The 17,810-nt window shown below is 41.2% G+C and overlaps 32 non-coding genes across 32 annotated transcripts; all 32 read right to left on the bottom strand.

Annotated features, from left to right (window-relative positions):
- Window positions 1-238: 238 nt before the first annotated feature.
- TRNAA-UGC (transfer RNA alanine (anticodon UGC)) lies at window positions 239-310 on the bottom strand. Its single transcript has one exon. It is a non-coding gene; the product is annotated as a tRNA-Ala (tRNA).
- An 883-nt stretch (window positions 311-1,193) lies between these two features.
- TRNAA-UGC (transfer RNA alanine (anticodon UGC)) lies at window positions 1,194-1,265 on the bottom strand. The gene has a single exon. It is a non-coding gene; the product is annotated as a tRNA-Ala (tRNA).
- Window positions 1,266-1,713: 448 nt separating this feature from the next.
- TRNAA-UGC (transfer RNA alanine (anticodon UGC)) lies at window positions 1,714-1,785 on the bottom strand. The gene has a single exon. It is a non-coding gene; the product is annotated as a tRNA-Ala (tRNA).
- A 448-nt stretch (window positions 1,786-2,233) lies between these two features.
- TRNAA-CGC (transfer RNA alanine (anticodon CGC)) lies at window positions 2,234-2,305 on the bottom strand. Its single transcript has one exon. It is a non-coding gene; the product is annotated as a tRNA-Ala (tRNA).
- A 448-nt stretch (window positions 2,306-2,753) lies between these two features.
- On the bottom strand, window positions 2,754-2,825 carry TRNAA-UGC (transfer RNA alanine (anticodon UGC)). Its single transcript has one exon. It is a non-coding gene; the product is annotated as a tRNA-Ala (tRNA).
- Window positions 2,826-3,273: 448 nt separating this feature from the next.
- Window positions 3,274-3,345, bottom strand: TRNAA-CGC (transfer RNA alanine (anticodon CGC)). Its single transcript has one exon. It is a non-coding gene; the product is annotated as a tRNA-Ala (tRNA).
- Window positions 3,346-3,793: 448 nt separating this feature from the next.
- TRNAA-UGC (transfer RNA alanine (anticodon UGC)) lies at window positions 3,794-3,865 on the bottom strand. Its single transcript has one exon. It is a non-coding gene; the product is annotated as a tRNA-Ala (tRNA).
- A 448-nt stretch (window positions 3,866-4,313) lies between these two features.
- TRNAA-UGC (transfer RNA alanine (anticodon UGC)) lies at window positions 4,314-4,385 on the bottom strand. Its single transcript has one exon. It is a non-coding gene; the product is annotated as a tRNA-Ala (tRNA).
- A 448-nt stretch (window positions 4,386-4,833) lies between these two features.
- Window positions 4,834-4,905, bottom strand: TRNAA-UGC (transfer RNA alanine (anticodon UGC)). Its single transcript has one exon. It is a non-coding gene; the product is annotated as a tRNA-Ala (tRNA).
- Window positions 4,906-5,353: 448 nt separating this feature from the next.
- TRNAA-CGC (transfer RNA alanine (anticodon CGC)) lies at window positions 5,354-5,425 on the bottom strand. The gene has a single exon. It is a non-coding gene; the product is annotated as a tRNA-Ala (tRNA).
- Window positions 5,426-5,873: 448 nt separating this feature from the next.
- TRNAA-CGC (transfer RNA alanine (anticodon CGC)) lies at window positions 5,874-5,945 on the bottom strand. Its single transcript has one exon. It is a non-coding gene; the product is annotated as a tRNA-Ala (tRNA).
- A 448-nt stretch (window positions 5,946-6,393) lies between these two features.
- On the bottom strand, window positions 6,394-6,465 carry TRNAA-UGC (transfer RNA alanine (anticodon UGC)). The gene has a single exon. It is a non-coding gene; the product is annotated as a tRNA-Ala (tRNA).
- A 448-nt stretch (window positions 6,466-6,913) lies between these two features.
- Window positions 6,914-6,985, bottom strand: TRNAA-UGC (transfer RNA alanine (anticodon UGC)). The gene has a single exon. It is a non-coding gene; the product is annotated as a tRNA-Ala (tRNA).
- A 448-nt stretch (window positions 6,986-7,433) lies between these two features.
- On the bottom strand, window positions 7,434-7,505 carry TRNAA-CGC (transfer RNA alanine (anticodon CGC)). Its single transcript has one exon. It is a non-coding gene; the product is annotated as a tRNA-Ala (tRNA).
- A 448-nt stretch (window positions 7,506-7,953) lies between these two features.
- TRNAA-UGC (transfer RNA alanine (anticodon UGC)) lies at window positions 7,954-8,025 on the bottom strand. The gene has a single exon. It is a non-coding gene; the product is annotated as a tRNA-Ala (tRNA).
- Window positions 8,026-8,473: 448 nt separating this feature from the next.
- Window positions 8,474-8,545, bottom strand: TRNAA-CGC (transfer RNA alanine (anticodon CGC)). Its single transcript has one exon. It is a non-coding gene; the product is annotated as a tRNA-Ala (tRNA).
- A 448-nt stretch (window positions 8,546-8,993) lies between these two features.
- TRNAA-UGC (transfer RNA alanine (anticodon UGC)) lies at window positions 8,994-9,065 on the bottom strand. Its single transcript has one exon. It is a non-coding gene; the product is annotated as a tRNA-Ala (tRNA).
- Window positions 9,066-10,020: 955 nt separating this feature from the next.
- On the bottom strand, window positions 10,021-10,092 carry TRNAA-CGC (transfer RNA alanine (anticodon CGC)). Its single transcript has one exon. It is a non-coding gene; the product is annotated as a tRNA-Ala (tRNA).
- A 448-nt stretch (window positions 10,093-10,540) lies between these two features.
- TRNAA-UGC (transfer RNA alanine (anticodon UGC)) lies at window positions 10,541-10,612 on the bottom strand. Its single transcript has one exon. It is a non-coding gene; the product is annotated as a tRNA-Ala (tRNA).
- Window positions 10,613-10,755: 143 nt separating this feature from the next.
- On the bottom strand, window positions 10,756-10,827 carry TRNAA-UGC (transfer RNA alanine (anticodon UGC)). The gene has a single exon. It is a non-coding gene; the product is annotated as a tRNA-Ala (tRNA).
- A 502-nt stretch (window positions 10,828-11,329) lies between these two features.
- TRNAA-CGC (transfer RNA alanine (anticodon CGC)) lies at window positions 11,330-11,401 on the bottom strand. Its single transcript has one exon. It is a non-coding gene; the product is annotated as a tRNA-Ala (tRNA).
- Window positions 11,402-11,849: 448 nt separating this feature from the next.
- Window positions 11,850-11,921, bottom strand: TRNAA-UGC (transfer RNA alanine (anticodon UGC)). Its single transcript has one exon. It is a non-coding gene; the product is annotated as a tRNA-Ala (tRNA).
- A 448-nt stretch (window positions 11,922-12,369) lies between these two features.
- On the bottom strand, window positions 12,370-12,441 carry TRNAA-CGC (transfer RNA alanine (anticodon CGC)). The gene has a single exon. It is a non-coding gene; the product is annotated as a tRNA-Ala (tRNA).
- A 448-nt stretch (window positions 12,442-12,889) lies between these two features.
- Window positions 12,890-12,961, bottom strand: TRNAA-UGC (transfer RNA alanine (anticodon UGC)). Its single transcript has one exon. It is a non-coding gene; the product is annotated as a tRNA-Ala (tRNA).
- Window positions 12,962-13,916: 955 nt separating this feature from the next.
- On the bottom strand, window positions 13,917-13,988 carry TRNAA-CGC (transfer RNA alanine (anticodon CGC)). The gene has a single exon. It is a non-coding gene; the product is annotated as a tRNA-Ala (tRNA).
- Window positions 13,989-14,436: 448 nt separating this feature from the next.
- Window positions 14,437-14,508, bottom strand: TRNAA-UGC (transfer RNA alanine (anticodon UGC)). The gene has a single exon. It is a non-coding gene; the product is annotated as a tRNA-Ala (tRNA).
- A 143-nt stretch (window positions 14,509-14,651) lies between these two features.
- Window positions 14,652-14,723, bottom strand: TRNAA-UGC (transfer RNA alanine (anticodon UGC)). The gene has a single exon. It is a non-coding gene; the product is annotated as a tRNA-Ala (tRNA).
- Window positions 14,724-15,225: 502 nt separating this feature from the next.
- On the bottom strand, window positions 15,226-15,297 carry TRNAA-UGC (transfer RNA alanine (anticodon UGC)). The gene has a single exon. It is a non-coding gene; the product is annotated as a tRNA-Ala (tRNA).
- A 448-nt stretch (window positions 15,298-15,745) lies between these two features.
- Window positions 15,746-15,817, bottom strand: TRNAA-UGC (transfer RNA alanine (anticodon UGC)). Its single transcript has one exon. It is a non-coding gene; the product is annotated as a tRNA-Ala (tRNA).
- Window positions 15,818-16,265: 448 nt separating this feature from the next.
- On the bottom strand, window positions 16,266-16,337 carry TRNAA-CGC (transfer RNA alanine (anticodon CGC)). Its single transcript has one exon. It is a non-coding gene; the product is annotated as a tRNA-Ala (tRNA).
- Window positions 16,338-16,785: 448 nt separating this feature from the next.
- TRNAA-UGC (transfer RNA alanine (anticodon UGC)) lies at window positions 16,786-16,857 on the bottom strand. Its single transcript has one exon. It is a non-coding gene; the product is annotated as a tRNA-Ala (tRNA).
- A 448-nt stretch (window positions 16,858-17,305) lies between these two features.
- On the bottom strand, window positions 17,306-17,377 carry TRNAA-CGC (transfer RNA alanine (anticodon CGC)). The gene has a single exon. It is a non-coding gene; the product is annotated as a tRNA-Ala (tRNA).
- Between the last annotated feature and the right edge of the window lie 433 nt (window positions 17,378-17,810).

Consider the following 17,810-nt stretch of genomic DNA (forward strand, 5'->3'; position numbering starts at 1 on the left):
GGCTGGTTTAGTATCAGAATCTCCTATCTTATATAATGAATGGCATTGATATTGATCAAGTGTTCAAAGTAAAGGACATTTTTATATTTAGTTTGATCAGCAGTATCATACCTTGGTAGAAAGACGCACAGGATGTATGCTATGACTGCCTACTGAGCATTGCAGAATAAGGCTTTTCAAGGCGTCTCTTTTGGAGAGGATGCATACAGTTAAGCAAGAATCTTGATTTTGCAAAAGATGGAGATGCCGGGGATTGAACCCGGGGCCTCATACATGCAAAGCATGCGCTCTACCACTGAGCTACAGCCCCTGCGTTGAAAATGCTTCGTGAGCAACTGTAAATTTTCAGTGTACTTAGGATCTGCGGCCTTCCAGGGTTCTAATGGTGTCTCTTAGAGTATGGAGCAATGATAATCATTATAACTTGCTAGAGGTTCAAAGACACCAGAGTGTCCACATCTGATAAGGATGCAAGTTAATGCCCATTCCACACTTTAGATTGCTGTAAGTCTTAACACGAGGCTGGTTTAGTATCAGAATCTCCTATTTTATATAATGAATGGCATTGATATTGATCAAGTGTTCAAAGTAGAGGACATTTTTATATTTAGTTTGATCAGCAGTATCATACCTTGGTAGAAAGACGCACAGGATGTATGCTATGACTGCCTACTGAGCATTGCAGAATAAGGCTTTTCAAGGCGTCTCTTTTGGAAAGGATGCATACAGTTAAGCAAGAATCTTGATTTTGCAAAAGATGGAGATGACGGGGATTGAACCCGGGGCCTCATACATGCAAAGCATGCGCTCTACCACTCTACATACTCTTAGAGTATGGAGCAATGATAATCATTATAAATTGCTAGAGGTTCAAAGACACCAGAGTGTCCACATCTGATAAGGATGCAAGTTAATGCCCATTCCACACTTTAGATTGCTGTAAGTCTTAACACGAGGCTGGTTTAGTATCAGAATCTCCTATTTTATATAATGAATGGCATTGATATTGATCAAGTGTTCAAAGTAGAGGACATTTTTATATTTAGTTTGATCAGCAGTATCATACCTTGGTAGAAAGACGCACAGGATGTATGCTATGACTGCCTACTGAGCATTGCAGAATAAGGCTTTTCAAGGCGTCTCTTTTGGAGAGGATGCATACAGTTAAGCAAGAATCTTGATTTTGCAAAAGATGGAGATGCCGGGGATTGAACCCGGGGCCTCATACATGCAAAGCATGCGCTCTACCACTGAGCTACATCCCCTGCGTTAAAAACGTTTCGTGAGCAACTGTAGATTTTCAGTGTACTCAGGATCTGCGGCTTTCCAGGGTTCTAATGGTGTCTCTTAGAGTATGGAGCAATGATAATCATTATAACTTGCTAGAGGTTCAAAGACACCAGAGTGTCCACATCTGATAAGGATGCAAGTTAATGCCCATTCCACACTTTAGATTGCTGTAAGTCTTAACACGAGGCTGGTTTAGTATCAGAATCTCCTATCTTATATAATGAATGGCATTGATATTGATCAAGTGTTCAAAGTAAAGGACATTTTTATATTTAGTTTGATCAGCAGTATCATACCTTGGTAGAAAGACGCACAGGATGTATGCTATGACTGCCTACTGAGCATTGCAGAATAAGGCTTTTCAAGGCGTCTCTTTTGGAGAGGATGCATACAGTTAAGCAAGAATCTTGATTTTGCAAAAGATGGAGATGCCGGGGATTGAACCCGGGGCCTCATACATGCAAAGCATGCGCTCTACCACTGAGCTACATCCCCTGCGTTGAAAACGATTCGTGAGCAACTGTAGATTTTCAGTGTACTCAGGATCTGCAACTTTCCAGGGTTGTAATGGTGTCTCTTAGAGTATGGAGCAATGATAATCATTATAACTTGCTAGAGGTTCAAAGACACCAGAGTGTCCACATCTGATAAGGATGCAAGTTAATGCCCATTCCACACTTTAGATTGCTGTAAGTCTTAACACGAGGCTGGTTTAGTATCAGAATCTCCTATCTTATATAATGAATGGCATTGATATTGATCAAGTGTTCAAAGTAGAGGACATTTTTATATTTAGTTTGATCAGCAGTATCATACCTTGGTAGAAAGACGCACAGGATGTATGCTATGACTGCCTACTGAGCATTGCAGAATAAGGCTTTTCAAGGCGTCTCTTTTGGAGAGGATGCATACAGTTAAGCAAGAATCTTGATTTTGCAAAAGATGGAGATGCCGGGGATTGAACCCGGGGCCTCATACATGCGAAGCATGCGCTCTACCACTGAGCTACATCCCCTGCGTTGAAAATGTTTCGTGAGCAACTGTAGATTTTCAGTGTACTCAGGATCTGCGGCTTTCCAGGGTTCTAATGGTGTCTCTTAGAGTATGGAGCAATGATAATCATTATAACTTGCTAGAGGTTCAAAGACACCAGAGTGTCCACATCTGATAAGGATGCAAGTTAATGCCCATTCCATACTTTAGATTGCTGTAAGTCTTAACACGAGGCTGGTTTAGTATCAGAATCTCCTATTTTATATAATGAATGGCATTGATATTGATCAAGTGTTCAAAGTAGAGGACATTTTTATATTTAGTTTGATCAGCAGTATCATACCTTGGTAGAAAGACGCACAGGATGTATGCTATGACTGCCTACTGAGCATTGCAGAATAAGGCTTTTCAAGGCGTCTCTTTTGGAGAGGATGCATACAGTTAAGCAAGAATCTTGATTTTGCAAAAGATGGAGATGCCAGGGATTGAACCCGGGGCCTCATACATGCAAAGCATGCGCTCTACCACTGAGCTACATCCCCTGCGTTGAAAACGTTTCGTGAGCAACTGTAGAGTTTCAGTGTACTCAGGATCTGCAACTTTCCAGGGTTCTAATGGTGTCTCTTAGAGTATGGAGCAATGATAATCATTATAACTTGCTAGAGGTTCAAAGACACCAGAGTGTCCACATCTGATAAGGATGCAAGTTAATGCCCATTCCACACTTTAGATTGCTGTAAGTCTTAACACGAGGCTGGTTTAGTTTTAGAATCTCCTATCTTATATAATGAATGGCATTGATATTGATCAAGTGTTCAAAGTAGAGGACATTTTTATATTTAGTTTGATCAGCAGTATCATACCTTGGTAGAAAGACGCACAGGATGTATGCTATGACTGCCTACTGAGCATTGCAGAATAAGGCTTTTCAAGGCGTCTCTTTTGGAGAGGATGCATACAGTAAAGCAAGAATCTTGATTTTGCAAAAGATGGAGATGCCTGGGATTGAACCCGGGGCCTCATACATGCGAAGCATGCGCTCTACCACTGAGCTACATCCCCTGCGTTGAAAATGTTTCGTGAGCAACTGTAGATTTTCAGTGTACTCAGGATCTGCGGCTTTCCAGGGTTCTAATGGTGTCTCTTAGAGTATGGAGCAATGATAATCATTATAACTTGCTAGAGGTTCAAAGACACCAGAGTGTCCACATCTGATAAGGATGCAAGTTAATGCCCATTCCACACTTTAGATTGCTGTAAGTCTTAACACGAGGCTGGTTTAGTATCAGAATCTCCTATCTTATATAATGAATGGCATTGATATTGATCAAGTGTTCAAAGTAAAGGACATTTTTATATTTAGTTTGATCAGCAGTATCATACCTTGGTAGAAAGACGCACAGGATGTATGCTATGACTGCCTACTGAGCATTGCAGAATAAGGCTTTTCAAGGCGTCTCTTTTGGAGAGGATGCATACAGTTAAGCAAGAATCTTGATTTTGCAAAAAATGGAGATGCCAGGGATTGAACCCGGGGCCTCATACATGCAAAGCATGCGCTCTACCACTGAGCTACATCCCCTGCGTTGAAAATGTTTTGTGAGCAACTGTAGATTTTCAGTGTACTTAGGATCTGCGGCCTTCCAGGGTTCTAATGGTGTCTCTTAGAGTATGGAGCAATGATAATCATTATAACTTGCTAGAGGTTCAAAGACACCAGAGTGTCCACATCTGATAAGGATGCAAGTTAATGCCCATTCCACACTTTAGATTGCTGTAAGTCTTAACACGAGGCTGGTTTAGTATAAGAATCTTCTATTTTATATAATGAATGGCATTGATATTGATCAAGTGTTCAAAGTAGAGGACATTTTTATATTTAGTTTGATCAGCAGTATCATACCTTGGTAGAAAGACGCACAGGATGTATGCTATGACTGCCTACTGAGCATTGCAGAATAAGGCTTTTCAAGGCGTCTCTTTTGGAGAGGATGCATACAGTTAAGCAAGAATCTTGATTTTGCAAAAGATGGAGATGCCGGGGATTGAACCCGGGGCCTCATACATGCAAAGCATGCGCTCTACCACTGAGCTACATCCCCTGCGTTAAAAACGTTTCGTGAGCAACTGTAGATTTTCAGTGTACTCAGGATCTGCGGCTTTCCAGGGTTCTAATGGTGTCTCTTAGAGTATGGAGCAATGATAATCATTATAACTTGCTAGAGGTTCAAAGACACCAGAGTGTCCACATCTGATAAGGATGCAAGTTAATGCCCATTCCACACTTTAGATTGCTGTAAGTCTTAACACGAGGCTGGTTTAGTATCAGAATCTCCTATCTTATATAATGAATGGCATTGATATTGATCAAGTGTTCAAAGTAAAGGACATTTTTATATTTAGTTTGATCAGCAGTATCATACCTTGGTAGAAAGACGCACAGGATGTATGCTATGACTGCCTACTGAGCATTGCAGAATAAGGCTTTTCAAGGCGTCTCTTTTGGAGAGGATGCATACAGTTAAGCAAGAATCTTGATTTTGCAAAAGATGGAGATGCCGGGGATTGAACCCGGGGCCTCATACATGCAAAGCATGCGCTCTACCACTGAGCTACATCCCCTGCGTTGAAAACGATTCGTGAGCAACTGTAGATTTTCAGTGTACTCAGGATCTGCAACTTTCCAGGGTTGTAATGGTGTCTCTTAGAGTATGGAGCAATGATAATCATTATAACTTGCTAGAGGTTCAAAGACACCAGAGTGTCCACATCTGATAAGGATGCAAGTTAATGCCCATTTTACACTTTAGATTGCTGTAAGTCTTAACACGAGGCTGGTTTAGTATCAGAATCTCCTATCTTATATAATGAATGGCATTGATATTGATCAAGTGTTCAAAGTAGAGGACATTTTTATATTTAGTTTGATCAGCAGTATCATACCTTGGTAGAAAGACGCACAGGATGTATGCTATGACTGCCTACTGAGCATTGCAGAATAAGGCTTTTCAAGGCGTCTCTTTTGGAGAGGATGCATACAGTTAAGCAAGAATCTTGATTTTGCAAAAGATGGAGATGCCGGGGATTGAACCCGGGGCCTCATACATGCGAAGCATGCGCTCTACCACTGAGCTACATCCCCTGCGTTGAAAATGTTTCGTGAGCAACTGTAGATTTTCAGTGTACTCAGGATCTGCGGCTTTCCAGGGTTCTAATGGTGTCTCTTAGAGTATGGAGCAATGATAATCATTATAACTTGCTAGAGGTTCAAAGACACCAGAGTGTCCACATCTGATAAGGATGCAAGTTAATGCCCATTCCACACTTTAGATTGCTGTAAGTCTTAACACGAGGCTGGTTTAGTTTTAGAATCTCCTATCTTATATAATGAATGGCATTGATATTGATCAAGTGTTCAAAGTAGAGGACATTTTTATATTTAGTTTGATCAGCAGTATCATACCTTGGTAGAAAGACGCACAGGATGTATGCTATGACTGCCTACTGAGCATTGCAGAATAAGGCTTTTCAAGGCGTCTCTTTTGGAGAGGATGCATACAGTTAAGCAAGAATCTTGATTTTGCAAAAGATGGAGATGCCGGGGATTGAACCCGGGGCCTCATACATGCGAAGCATGCGCTCTACCACTGAGCTACATCCCCTGCGTTGAAAATGTTTCGTGAGCAACTGTAGATTTTCAGTGTACTCAGGATCTGCGGCTTTCCAGGGTTCTAATGGTGTCTCTTAGAGTATGGAGCAATGATAATCATTATAACTTGCTAGAGGTTCAAAGACACCAGAGTGTCCACATCTGATAAGGATGCAAGTTAATGCCCATTCCACACTTTAGATTGCTGTAAGTCTTAACACGAGGCTGGTTTAGTATCAGAATCTCCTATCTTATATAATGAATAGCATTGATATTGATCAAGTGTTCAAAGTAAAGGACATTTTTATATTTAGTTTGATCAGCAGTATCATACCTTGGTAGAAAGACGCACAGGATGTATGCTATGACTGCCTACTGAGCATTGCAGAATAAGGCTTTTCAAGGCGTCTCTTTTGGAGAGGATGCATACAGTTAAGCAAGAATCTTGATTTTGCAAAAGTTGGAGATGCCAGGGATTGAACCCAGGGCCTCATACATGCAAAGCATGCGCTCTACCACTGAGCTACATCCCCTGCGTTGAAAATGTTTCGTGAGCAACTGTAGATTTTCAGTGTACTTAGGATCTGCGGCCTTCCAGGGTTCTAATGCTGTCTCTTAGAGTATGGAGCAATGATAATCATTATAACTTGCTAGAGGTTCAAAGACACCAGAGTGTCCACATCTGATAAGGATGCAAGTTAATGCCCATTCCACACTTTAGATTGCTGTAAGTCTTAACACGAGGCTGGTTTAGTATCAGAATCTCCTATTTTATATAATGAATGGCATTGATATTGATCAAGTGTTCAAAGTAGAGGACATTTTTATATTTAGTTTGATCAGCAGTATCATACCTTGGTAGAAAGACGCACAGGATGTATGCTATGACTGCCTACTGAGCATTGCAGAATAAGGCTTTTCAAGGCGTCTCTTTTGGAGAGGATGCATACAGTTAAGCAAGAATCTTGATTTTGCAAAAGATGGAGATGCCGGGGATTGAACCCGGGGCCTCATACATGCAAAGCATGCGCTCTACCACTGAGCTACATCCCCTGCGTTGAAAACGATTCGTGAGCAACTGTAGATTTTCAGTGTACTCAGGATCTGCAACTTTCCAGGGTTGTAATGGTGTCTCTTAGAGTATGGAGCAATGATAATCATTATAACTTGCTAGAGGTTCAAAGACACCAGAGTGTCCACATCTGATAAGGATGCAAGTTAATGCCCATTCCACACTTTAGATTGCTGTAAGTCTTAACACGAGGCTGGTTTAGTATCAGAATCTCCTATCTTATATAATGAATGGCATTGATATTGATAAAGTGTTCAAAGTAGAGGACATTTTTATATTTAGTTTGATCAGCAGTATCATACCTTGGTAGAAAGACGCACAGGATGTATGCTATGACTGCCTACTGAGCATTGCAGAATAAGGCTTTTCAAGGCGTCTCTTTTGGAGAGGATGCATACAGTTAAGCAAGAATCTTGATTTTGCAAAAGATGGAGATGCCGGGGATTGAACCCGGGGCCTCATACATGCGAAGCATGCGCTCTACCACTGAGCTACATCCCCTGCGTTGAAAACGTTTCGTGAGCAACTGTAGAGTTTCAGTGTACTCAGGATCTGCAACTTTCCAGGGTTCTAATGGTGTCTCTTAGAGTATGGAGCAATGATAATCATTATAACTTGCTAGAGGTTCAAAGACACCAGAGTGTCCACATCTGATAAGGATGCAAGTTAATGCCCATTCCATACTTTAGATTGCTGTAAGTCTTAACACGAGGCTGGTTTAGTATCAGAATCTCCTATTTTATATAATGAATGGCATTGATATTGATCAAGTGTTCAAAGTAGAGGACATTTTTATATTTAGTTTGATCAGCAGTATCATACCTTGGTAGAAAGACGCACAGGATGTATGCTATGACTGCCTACTGAGCATTGCAGAATAAGGCTTTTCAAGGCGTCTCTTTTGGAGAGGATGCATACAGTTAAGCAAGAATCTTGATTTTGCAAAAGATGGAGATGCCAGGGATTGAACCCGGGGCCTCATACATGCAAAGCATGCGCTCTACCACTGAGCTACATCCCCTGCGTTGAAAACGTTTCGTGAGCAACTGTAGAGTTTCAGTGTACTCAGGATCTGCAACTTTCCAGGGTTCTAATGGTGTCTCTTAGAGTATGGAGCAATGATAATCATTATAACTTGCTAGAGGTTCAAAGACACCAGAGTGTCCACATCTGATAAGGATGCAAGTTAATGCCCATTCCACACTTTAGATTGCTGTAAGTCTTAACACGAGGCTGGTTTAGTTTTAGAATGTCCTATCTTATATAATGAATGGCATTGATATTGATCAAGTGTTCAAAGTAGAGGACATTTTTATATTTAGTTTGATCAGCAGTATCATACCTTGGTAGAAAGACGCACAGGATGTATGCTATGACTGCCTACTGAGCATTGCAGAATAAGGCTTTTCAAGGCGTCTCTTTTGGAGAGGATGCATACAGTTAAGCAAGAATCTTGATTTTGCAAAAGATGGAGATGCCGGGGATTGAACCCGGGGCCTCATACATGCGAAGCATGCGCTCTACCACTGAGCTACATCCCCTGCGTTGAAAATGTTTCGTGAGCAACTGTAGATTTTCAGTGTACTCAGGATCTGCGGCTTTCCAGGGTTCTAATGGTGTCTCTTAGAGTATGGAGCAATGATAATCATTATAACTTGCTAGAGGTTCAAAGACACCAGAGTGTCCACATCTGATAAGGATGCAAGTTAATGCCCATTCCACACTTTAGATTGCTGTAAGTCTTAACACGAGGCTGGTTTAGTATCAGAATCTCCTATCTTATATAATGAATGGCATTGATATTGATCAAGTGTTCAAAGTAAAGGACATTTTTATATTTAGTTTGATCAGCAGTATCATACCTTGGTAGAAAGACGCACAGGATGTATGCTATGACTGCCTACTGAGCATTGCAGAATAAGGCTTTTCAAGGCGTCTCTTTTGGAGAGGATGCATACAGTTAAGCAAGAATCTTGATTTTGCAAAAGTTGGAGATGCCGGGGATTGAACCCAGGGCCTCATACATGCAAAGCATGCGCTCTACCACTGAGCTACATCCCCTGCGTTGAAAATGTTTCGTGAGCAACTGTAGATTTTCAGTGTACTTAGGATCTGCGGCCTTCCAGGGTTCTAATGCTGTCTCTTAGAGTATGGAGCAATGATAATCATTATAACTTGCTAGAGGTTCAAAGACACCAGAGTGTCCACATCTGATAAGGATGCAAGTTAATGCCCATTCCACACTTTAGATTGCTGTAAGTCTTAACACGAGGCTGGTTTAGTATCAGAATCTCCTATTTTATATAATGAATGGCATTGATATTGATCAAGTGTTCAAAGTAGAGGACATTTTTATATTTAGTTTGATCAGCAGTATCATACCTTGGTAGAAAGACGCACAGGATGTATGCTATGACTGCCTACTGAGCATTGCAGAATAAGGCTTTTCAAGGCGTCTCTTTTGGAGAGGATGCATACAGTTAAGCAAGAATCTTGATTTTGCAAAAGATGGAGATGCCGGGGCCTCATACATGCAAAGCATGCGCTCTACCACTGAGCTACATCCCCTGCGTTAAAAACGTTTCGTGAGCAACTGTAGATTTTCAGTGTACTCAGGATCTGCAACTTTCCAGGGTTCTAATGGTGTCTCTTAGAGTATGGAGCAATGATAATCATTATAACTTGCTAGAGGTTCAAAGACACCAGAGTGTCCACATCTGATAAGGATGCAAGTTAATGCCCATTCCACACTTTAGATTGCTGTAAGTCTTAACACGAGGCTGGTTTAGTATCAGAATCTCCAATCTTATATAATGAATGGCATTGATATTGATCAAGTGTTCAAAGTAGAGGACATTTTTATATTTAGTTTGATCAGCAGTATCATACCTTGGTAGAAAGACGCACAGGATGTATGCTATGACTGCCTACTGAGCATTGCAGAATAAGGCTTTTCAAGGCGTCTCTTTTGGAGAGGATGCATACAGTTAAGCAAGAATCTTGATTTTGCAAAAGATGGAGATGCCGGGGATTGAACCCGGGGCCTCATACATGCGAAGCATGCGCTCTACCACTGAGCTACATCCCCTGCGTTGAAAATGTTTCGTGAGCAACTGTAGATTTTCAGTGTACTTAGGATCTGCGGCCTTCCAGGGTTCTAATGGTGTCTCTTAGAGTATGGAGCAATGATAATCATTATAACTTGCTAGAGGTTCAAAGACACCAGAGTGTCCACATCTGATAAGGATGCAAGTTAATGCCCATTCCACACTTTAGATTGCTGTAAGTCTTAACACGAGGCTGGTTTAGTATCAGAATCTCCTATTTTATATAATGAATGGCATTGATATTGATCAAGTGTTCAAAGTAGAGGACATTTTTATATTTAGTTTGATCAGCAGTATCATACCTTGGTAGAAAGACGCACAGGATGTATGCTATGACTGCCTACTGAGCATTGCAGAATAAGGCTTTTCAAGGCGTCTCTTTTGGAGAGGATGCATACAGTTAAGCAAGAATCTTGATTTTGCAAAAGATGGAGATGCCAGGGATTGAACCCGGGGCCTCATACATGCAAAGCATGCGCTCTACCACTGAGCTACATCCCCTGCGTTGAAAACGTTTCGTGAGCAACTGTAGATTTTCAGTGTACTCAGGACTGCCTACTGAGCATTGCAGAATAAGGCTTTTCAAGGCGTCTCTTTTGGAGAGGATGCATACAGTTAAGCAAGAATCTTGATTTTGCAAAAGATGGAGATGCCGGGGATTGAACCCGGGGCCTCATACATGCAAAGCATGCGCTCTACCACTGAGCTACATCCCCTGCGTTGAAAATGTTCCGTGAGCAACTGTAGATTTTCAGTGTACTCAGGATCTGCAACTTTCCAGGGTTCCGTGAGCAACTGTAGATTTTCAGTGTACTCAGGATCTGCAACTTTCCAGGGTTCTAATGGTGTCTCTTAGAGTATGGAGCAATGATAATCATTATAACTTGATAGAGGTTCAAAGACACCAGAGTGTCCACATCTGATAAGGATGCAAGTTAATGCCCATTCCACACTTTAGATTGCTGTAAGTCTTAACACGAGGCTGGTTTAGTATCAGAATCTCCTATTTTATATAATGAATGGCATTGATATTGATCAAGTGTTCAAAGTAGAGGACATTTTTATATTTAGTTTGATCAGCAGTATCATACCTTGGTAGAAAGACGCACAGGATGTATGCTATGACTGCCTACTGAGCATTGCAGAATAAGGCTTTTCAAGGCGTCTCTTTTGGAGAGGATGCATACAGTTAAGCAAGAATCTTGATTTTGCAAAAGATGGAGATGCCGGGGATTGAACCCGGGGCCTCATACATGCGAAGCATGCGCTCTACCACTGAGCTACATCCCCTGCGTTGAAAATGTTTCGTGAGCAACTGTAGATTTTCAGTGTACTCATGATCTGCGGCTTTCCAGGGTTCTAATGGTGTCTCTTAGAGTATGGAGCAATGATAATCATTATAACTTGCTAGAGGTTCAAAGACACCAGAGTGTCCACATCTGATAAGGATGCAAGTTAATGCCCATTCCATACTTTAGATTGCTGTAAGTCTTAACACGAGGCTGGTTTAGTATCAGAATCTCCTATTTTATATAATGAATGGCATTGATATTGATCAAGTGTTCAAAGTAGAGGACATTTTTATATTTAGTTTGATCAGCAGTATCATACCTTGGTAGAAAGACGCACAGGATGTATGCTATGACTGCCTACTGAGCATTGCAGAATAAGGCTTTTCAAGGCGTCTCTTTTGGAGAGGATGCATACAGTTAAGCAAGAATCTTGATTTTGCAAAAGATGGAGATGCCAGGGATTGAACCCGGGGCCTCATACATGCACAGCATGCGCTCTACCACTGAGCTACATCCCCTGCGTTGACAACGTTTCGTGAGCAACTGTAGATTTTCAGTGTACTCAGGATCTGCAACTTTCCAGGGTTCTAATGGTGTCTCTTAGAGTATGGAGCAATGATAATCATTATAACTTGCTAGAGGTTCAAAGACACCAGAGTGTCCACATCTGATAAGGATGCAAGTTAATGCCCATTCCACACTTTAGATTGCTGTAAGTCTTAACACGAGGCTGGTTTAGTTTTAGAATCTCCTATCTTATATAATGAATGGCATTGATATTGATCAAGTGTTCAAAGTAGAGGACATTTTTATATTTAGTTTGATCAGCAGTATCATACCTTGGTAGAAAGACGCACAGGATGTATGCTATGACTGCCTACTGAGCATTGCAGAATAATGCTTTTCAAGGCGTCTCTTTTAGAGAGGATGCATACAGTTAAGCAAGAATCTTGATTTTGCAAAAGATGGAGATGCCGGGGATTGAACCCGGGGCCTCATACATGCGAAGCATGCGCTCTACCACTGAGCTACATCCCCTGCGTTGAAAATGTTTTGTGAGCAACTGTAGATTTTCAGTGTACTCAGGATCTGCGGCTTTCCAGGGTTCTAATGGTGTCTCTTAGAGTATGGAGCAATGATAATCATTATAACTTGCTAGAGGTTCAAAGACACCAGAGTGTCCACATCTGATAAGGATGCAAGTTAATGCCCATTCCACACTTTAGATTGCTGTAAGTCTTAACACGAGGCTGGTTTAGTATCAGAATCTCCTATCTTATATAATGAATGGCATTGATATTGATCAAGTGTTCAAAGTAAAGGACATTTTTATATTTAGTTTGATCAGCAGTATCATACCTTGGTAGAAAGACACACAGGATGTATGCTATGACTGCCTACTGAGCATTGCAGAATAAGGCTTTTCAAGGCGTCTCTTTTGGAGAGGATGCATACAGTTAAGCAAGAATCTTGATTTTGCAAAAGATGGAGATGCCGGGGATTGAACCCAAGGCCTCATACATGCAAAGCTTGCGCTCTACCACTGAGCTACATCCCCTGCGTTGAAAATGTTTAGTGAGCAACTGTAGATTTTCAGTGTACTTAGGATCTGCGGCCTTCCAGGGTTCTAATGCTGTCTCTTAGAGTATGGAGCAATGATAATCATTATAACTTGCTAGAGGTTCAAAGACACCAGAGTGTCCACATCTGATAAGGATGCAAGTTAATGCCCATTCCACACTTTAGATTGCTGTAAGTCTTAACACGAGGCTGGTTTAGTATCAGAATCTCCTATTTTATATAATGAATGGCATTGATATTGATCAAGTGTTCAAAGTAGAGGACATTTTTATATTTAGTTTGATCAGCAGTATCATACCTTGGTAGAAAGACGCACAGGATGTATGCTATGACTGCCTACTGAGCATTGCAGAATAAGGCTTTTCAAGGCGTCTCTTTTGGAGAGGATGCATACAGTTAAGCAAGAATCTTGATTTTGCAAAAGATGGAGATGCCGGGGCCTCATACATGCAAAGCATGCGCTCTACCACTGAGCTACATCCCCTGCGTTGAAAACGTTTCGTGAGCAACTGTAGATTTTCAGTGTACTCAGGATCTGCAACTTTCCAGGGTTCTAATGGTGTCTCTTAGAGTATGGAGCAATGATAATCATTATAACTTGCTAGAGGTTCAAAGACACCAGAGTGTCCACATCTGATAAGGATGCAAGTTAATGCCCATTCCACACTTTAGATTGCTGTAAGTCTTAACACGAGGCTGGTTTAGTATCAGAATCTCCAATCTTATATAATGAATGGCATTGATATTGATCAAGTGTTCAAAGTAGAGGACATTTTTATATTTAGTTTGATCAGCAGTATCATACCTTGGTAGAAAGACGCACAGGATGTATGCTATGACTGCCTATTGAGCATTGCAGAATAAGGCTTTTCAAGGCGTCTCTTTTGGAGAGGATGCATACAGTTAAGCAAGAATCTTGATTTTGCAAAAGATGGAGATGCCGGGGATCGAACCCGGGGCCTCATACATGCGAAGCATGCGCTCTACCACTGAGCTACATCCCCTGCGTTGAAAATGTTTCGTGAGCAACTGTAGATTTTCAGTGTACTTAGGATCTGCGGCCTTCCAGGGTTCTAATGGTGTCTCTTAGAGTATGGAGCAATGATAATCATTATAACTTGCTAGAGGTTCAAAGACACCAGAGTGTCCACATCTGATAAGGATGCAAGTTAATGCCCATTCCACACTTTAGATTGCTGTAAGTCTTAACACGAGGCTGATTTAGTATCAGAATCTCCTATTTTATATAATGAATGGCATTGATATTGATCAAGTGTTCAAAGTAGAGGACATTTTTATATTTAGTTTGATCAGCAGTATCATACCTTGGTAGAAAGACGCACAGGATGTATGCTATGACTGCCTACTGAGCATTGCAGAATAAGGCTTTTCAAGGCGTCTCTTTTGGAGAGGATGCATACAGTTAAGCAAGAATCTTGATTTTGCAAAAGATGGAGATGCCGGGGATTGAACCCGGGGCCTCATACATGCAAAGCATGCGCTCTACCACTGAGCTACATCCCCTGCGTTGAAAACGTTTCGTGAGCAACTGTAGATTTTCAGTGTACTCAGGACTGCCTACTGAGCATTGCAGAATAAGGCTTTTCAAGGCGTCTCTTTTGGAGAGGATGCATACAGTTAAGCAAGAATCTTGATTTTGCAAAAGATGGAGATGCCGGGGATTGAACCCGGGGCCTCATACATGCAAAGCATGCGCTCTACCACTGAGCTACATCCCCTGCGTTGAAAATGTTCCGTGAGCAACTGTAGATTTTCAGTGTACTCAGGATCTGCAACTTTCCAGGGTTCCGTGAGCAACTGTAGATTTTCAGTGTACTCAGGATCTGCAACTTTCCAGGGTTCTAATGGTGTCTCTTAGAGTATGGAGCAATGATAATCATTATAACTTGATAGAGGTTCAAAGACACCAGAGTGTCCACATCTGATAAGGATGCAAGTTAATGCCCATTCCACACTTTAGATTGCTGTAAGTCTTAACACGAGGCTGGTTTAGTATCAGAATCTCCTATTTTATATAATGAATGGCATTGATATTGATCAAGTGTTCAAAGTAGAGGACATTTTTATATTTAGTTTGATCAGCAGTATCATACCTTGGTAGAAAGACGCACAGGATGTATGCTATGACTGCCTACTGAGCATTGCAGAATAAGGCTTTTCAAGGCGTCTCTTTTGGAGAGGATGCATACAGTTAAGCAAGAATCTTGATTTTGCAAAAGATGGAGATGCCGGGGATTGAACCCAGGGCCTCATACATGCAAAGAATGCGCTCTACCACTGAGCTACATACCCTGCGTTGAAAATGTTTCGTGAGCAACTGTAGATTTTCAGTGTACTTAGGATCTGCGGCCTTCCAGGGTTCTAATGCTGTCTCTTAGAGTATGGAGCAATGATAATCATTATAACTTGCTAGAGGTTCAAAGACACCAGAGTGTCCACATCTGATAAGGATGCAAGTTAATGCCCATTCCACACTTTAGATTGCTGTAAGTCTTAACACGAGGCTGGTTTAGTATCAGAATCTCCTATTTTATATAATGAATGGCATTGATATTGATCAAGTGTTCAAAGTAGAGGACATTTTTATATTTAGTTTGATCAGCAGTATCATACCTTGGTAGAAAGACGCACAGGATGTATGCTATGACTGCCTACTGAGCATTGCAGAATAAGGCTTTTCAAGGCGTCTCTTTTGGAGAGGATGCATACAGTTAAGCAAGAATCTTGATTTTGCAAAAGATGGAGATGCCGGGGATTGAACCCGGGGCCTCATACATGCAAAGCATGCGCTCTACCACTGAGCTACATCCCCTGCGTTGAAAACATTTCGTGAGCAACTGTAGATTTTCAGTGTACTCAGGATCTGCAACTTTCCAGGGTTCTAATGGTGTCTCTTAGAGTATGGAGCAATGATAATCATTATAACTTGCTAGAGGTTCAAAGACACCAGAGTGTCCACATCTGATAAGGATGCAAGTTAATGCCCATTCCACACTTTAGATTGCTGTAAGTCTTAACACGAGGCTGGTTTAGTATCAGAATCTCCTATCTTATATAATGAATGGCATTGATATTGATCAAGTGTTCAAAGTAGAGGACATTTTTATATTTAGTTTGATCAGCAGTATCATACCTTGGTAGAAAGACGCACAGGATGTATGCTATGACTGCCTACTGAGCATTGCAGAATAAGGCTTTTCAAGGCGTCTCTTTTGGAGAGGATGCATACAGTTAAGCAAGAATCTTGATTTTGCAAAAGATGGAGATGCCGGGGATTGAACCCGGGGCCTCATACATGCGAAGCATGCGCTCTACCACTGAGCTACATCCCCTGCGTTGAAAATGTTTCGTGAGCAACTGTAGATTTTCAGTGTACTCAGGATCTGCGGCTTTCCAGGGTTCTAATGGTGTCTCTTAGAGTATGGAGCAATGATAATCATTATAACTTGCTAGAGGTTCAAAGACACCAGAGTGTCCACATCTGATAAGGATGCAAGTTAATGCCCATTCCACACTTTAGATTGCTGTAAGTCTTAACACGAGGCTGGTTTAGTATCAGAATCTCCTCTCTTATATAATGAATGGCATTGATATTGATCAAGTGTTCAAAGTAAAGGACATTTTTATATTTAGTTTGATCAGCAGTATCATACCTTGGTAGAAAGACGCACAGGATGTATACTATGACTGCCTACTGAGCATTGCAGAATAAGGCTTTTCAAGGCGTCTCTTTTGGAGAGGATGCATACAGTTAAGCAAGAATCTTGATTTTGCAAAAGATGGAGATGCCGGGTATTGAACCCGGGGCCTCATACATGCAAAGCATGCGCTTTACCACTGAGCTACATCCCCTGCGTTGAAAATGTTTCGTGAGCAACTGTAGATTTTCAGTGTACTCAGGATCTGCAACTTTCCAGGGTTCTAATGGTGTCTCTTAGAGTATGGAGCAATGATAATCATTATAACTTGCTAGAGGTTCAAAGACACCAGAGTGTCCACATCTGATAAGGATGCAAGTTAAAGCCCATTCCACACTTTAGATTGCTGTAAGTCTTAACACGAGGCTGGTTTAGTATCAGAATCTCCTATCTTATATAATGAATGGCATTGATATTGATCAAGTGTTCAAAATAGAGGACATTTTTATATTTAGTTTGATCAGCAGTATCATACCTTGGTAGAAAGACGCACAGGATGTATGCTATGACTGCCTACTGAGCATTGCAGAATAAGGCTTTTCAAGGCGTCTCTTTTGGAGAGGATGCATACAGTTAAGCAAGAATCTTGATTTTGCAAAAGTTGGAGATGCCGGGGATTGAACCCGGGGCCTCATACATGCGAAGCATGCGCTCTACCACTGAGCTACATCACCTGCGTTGAAAACGTTTCGTGAGCAACTGTAGATTTTCAGTGTACTCAGGATCTGCGGCTTTCCAGGGTTCTAATGGTGTCTCTTAGAGTATGGAGCAATGATAATCATTATAACTTGCTAGAGGTTCAAAGATACCAGAGTGTCCACATCTGATAAGGATGCAAGTTAATGCCCATTCCACACTTTAGATTGCTGTAAGTCTTAACACGAGGCTGGTTTAGTATCAGAATCTCCTATTTTATATAATGAATGGCATTGATATTGATCAAGTGTTCAAAGTAGAGGACATTTTTATATTTAGTTTGATCAGCAGTATCATACCTTGGTAGAAAGACGCACAGGATGTATGCTATGACTGCCTACTGAGCATTGCAGAATAAGGCTTTTCAAGGCGTCTCTTTTGGAGAGGATGCATACAGTTAAGCAAGAATCT

The sequence above is a fragment of the Crinia signifera genome, chromosome 3 (genome assembly GCF_055691185.1).
Source record: "Crinia signifera chromosome 3, ASM5569118v1, whole genome shotgun sequence".
Lineage (NCBI taxonomy): Eukaryota > Metazoa > Chordata > Amphibia > Anura > Myobatrachidae > Crinia > Crinia signifera.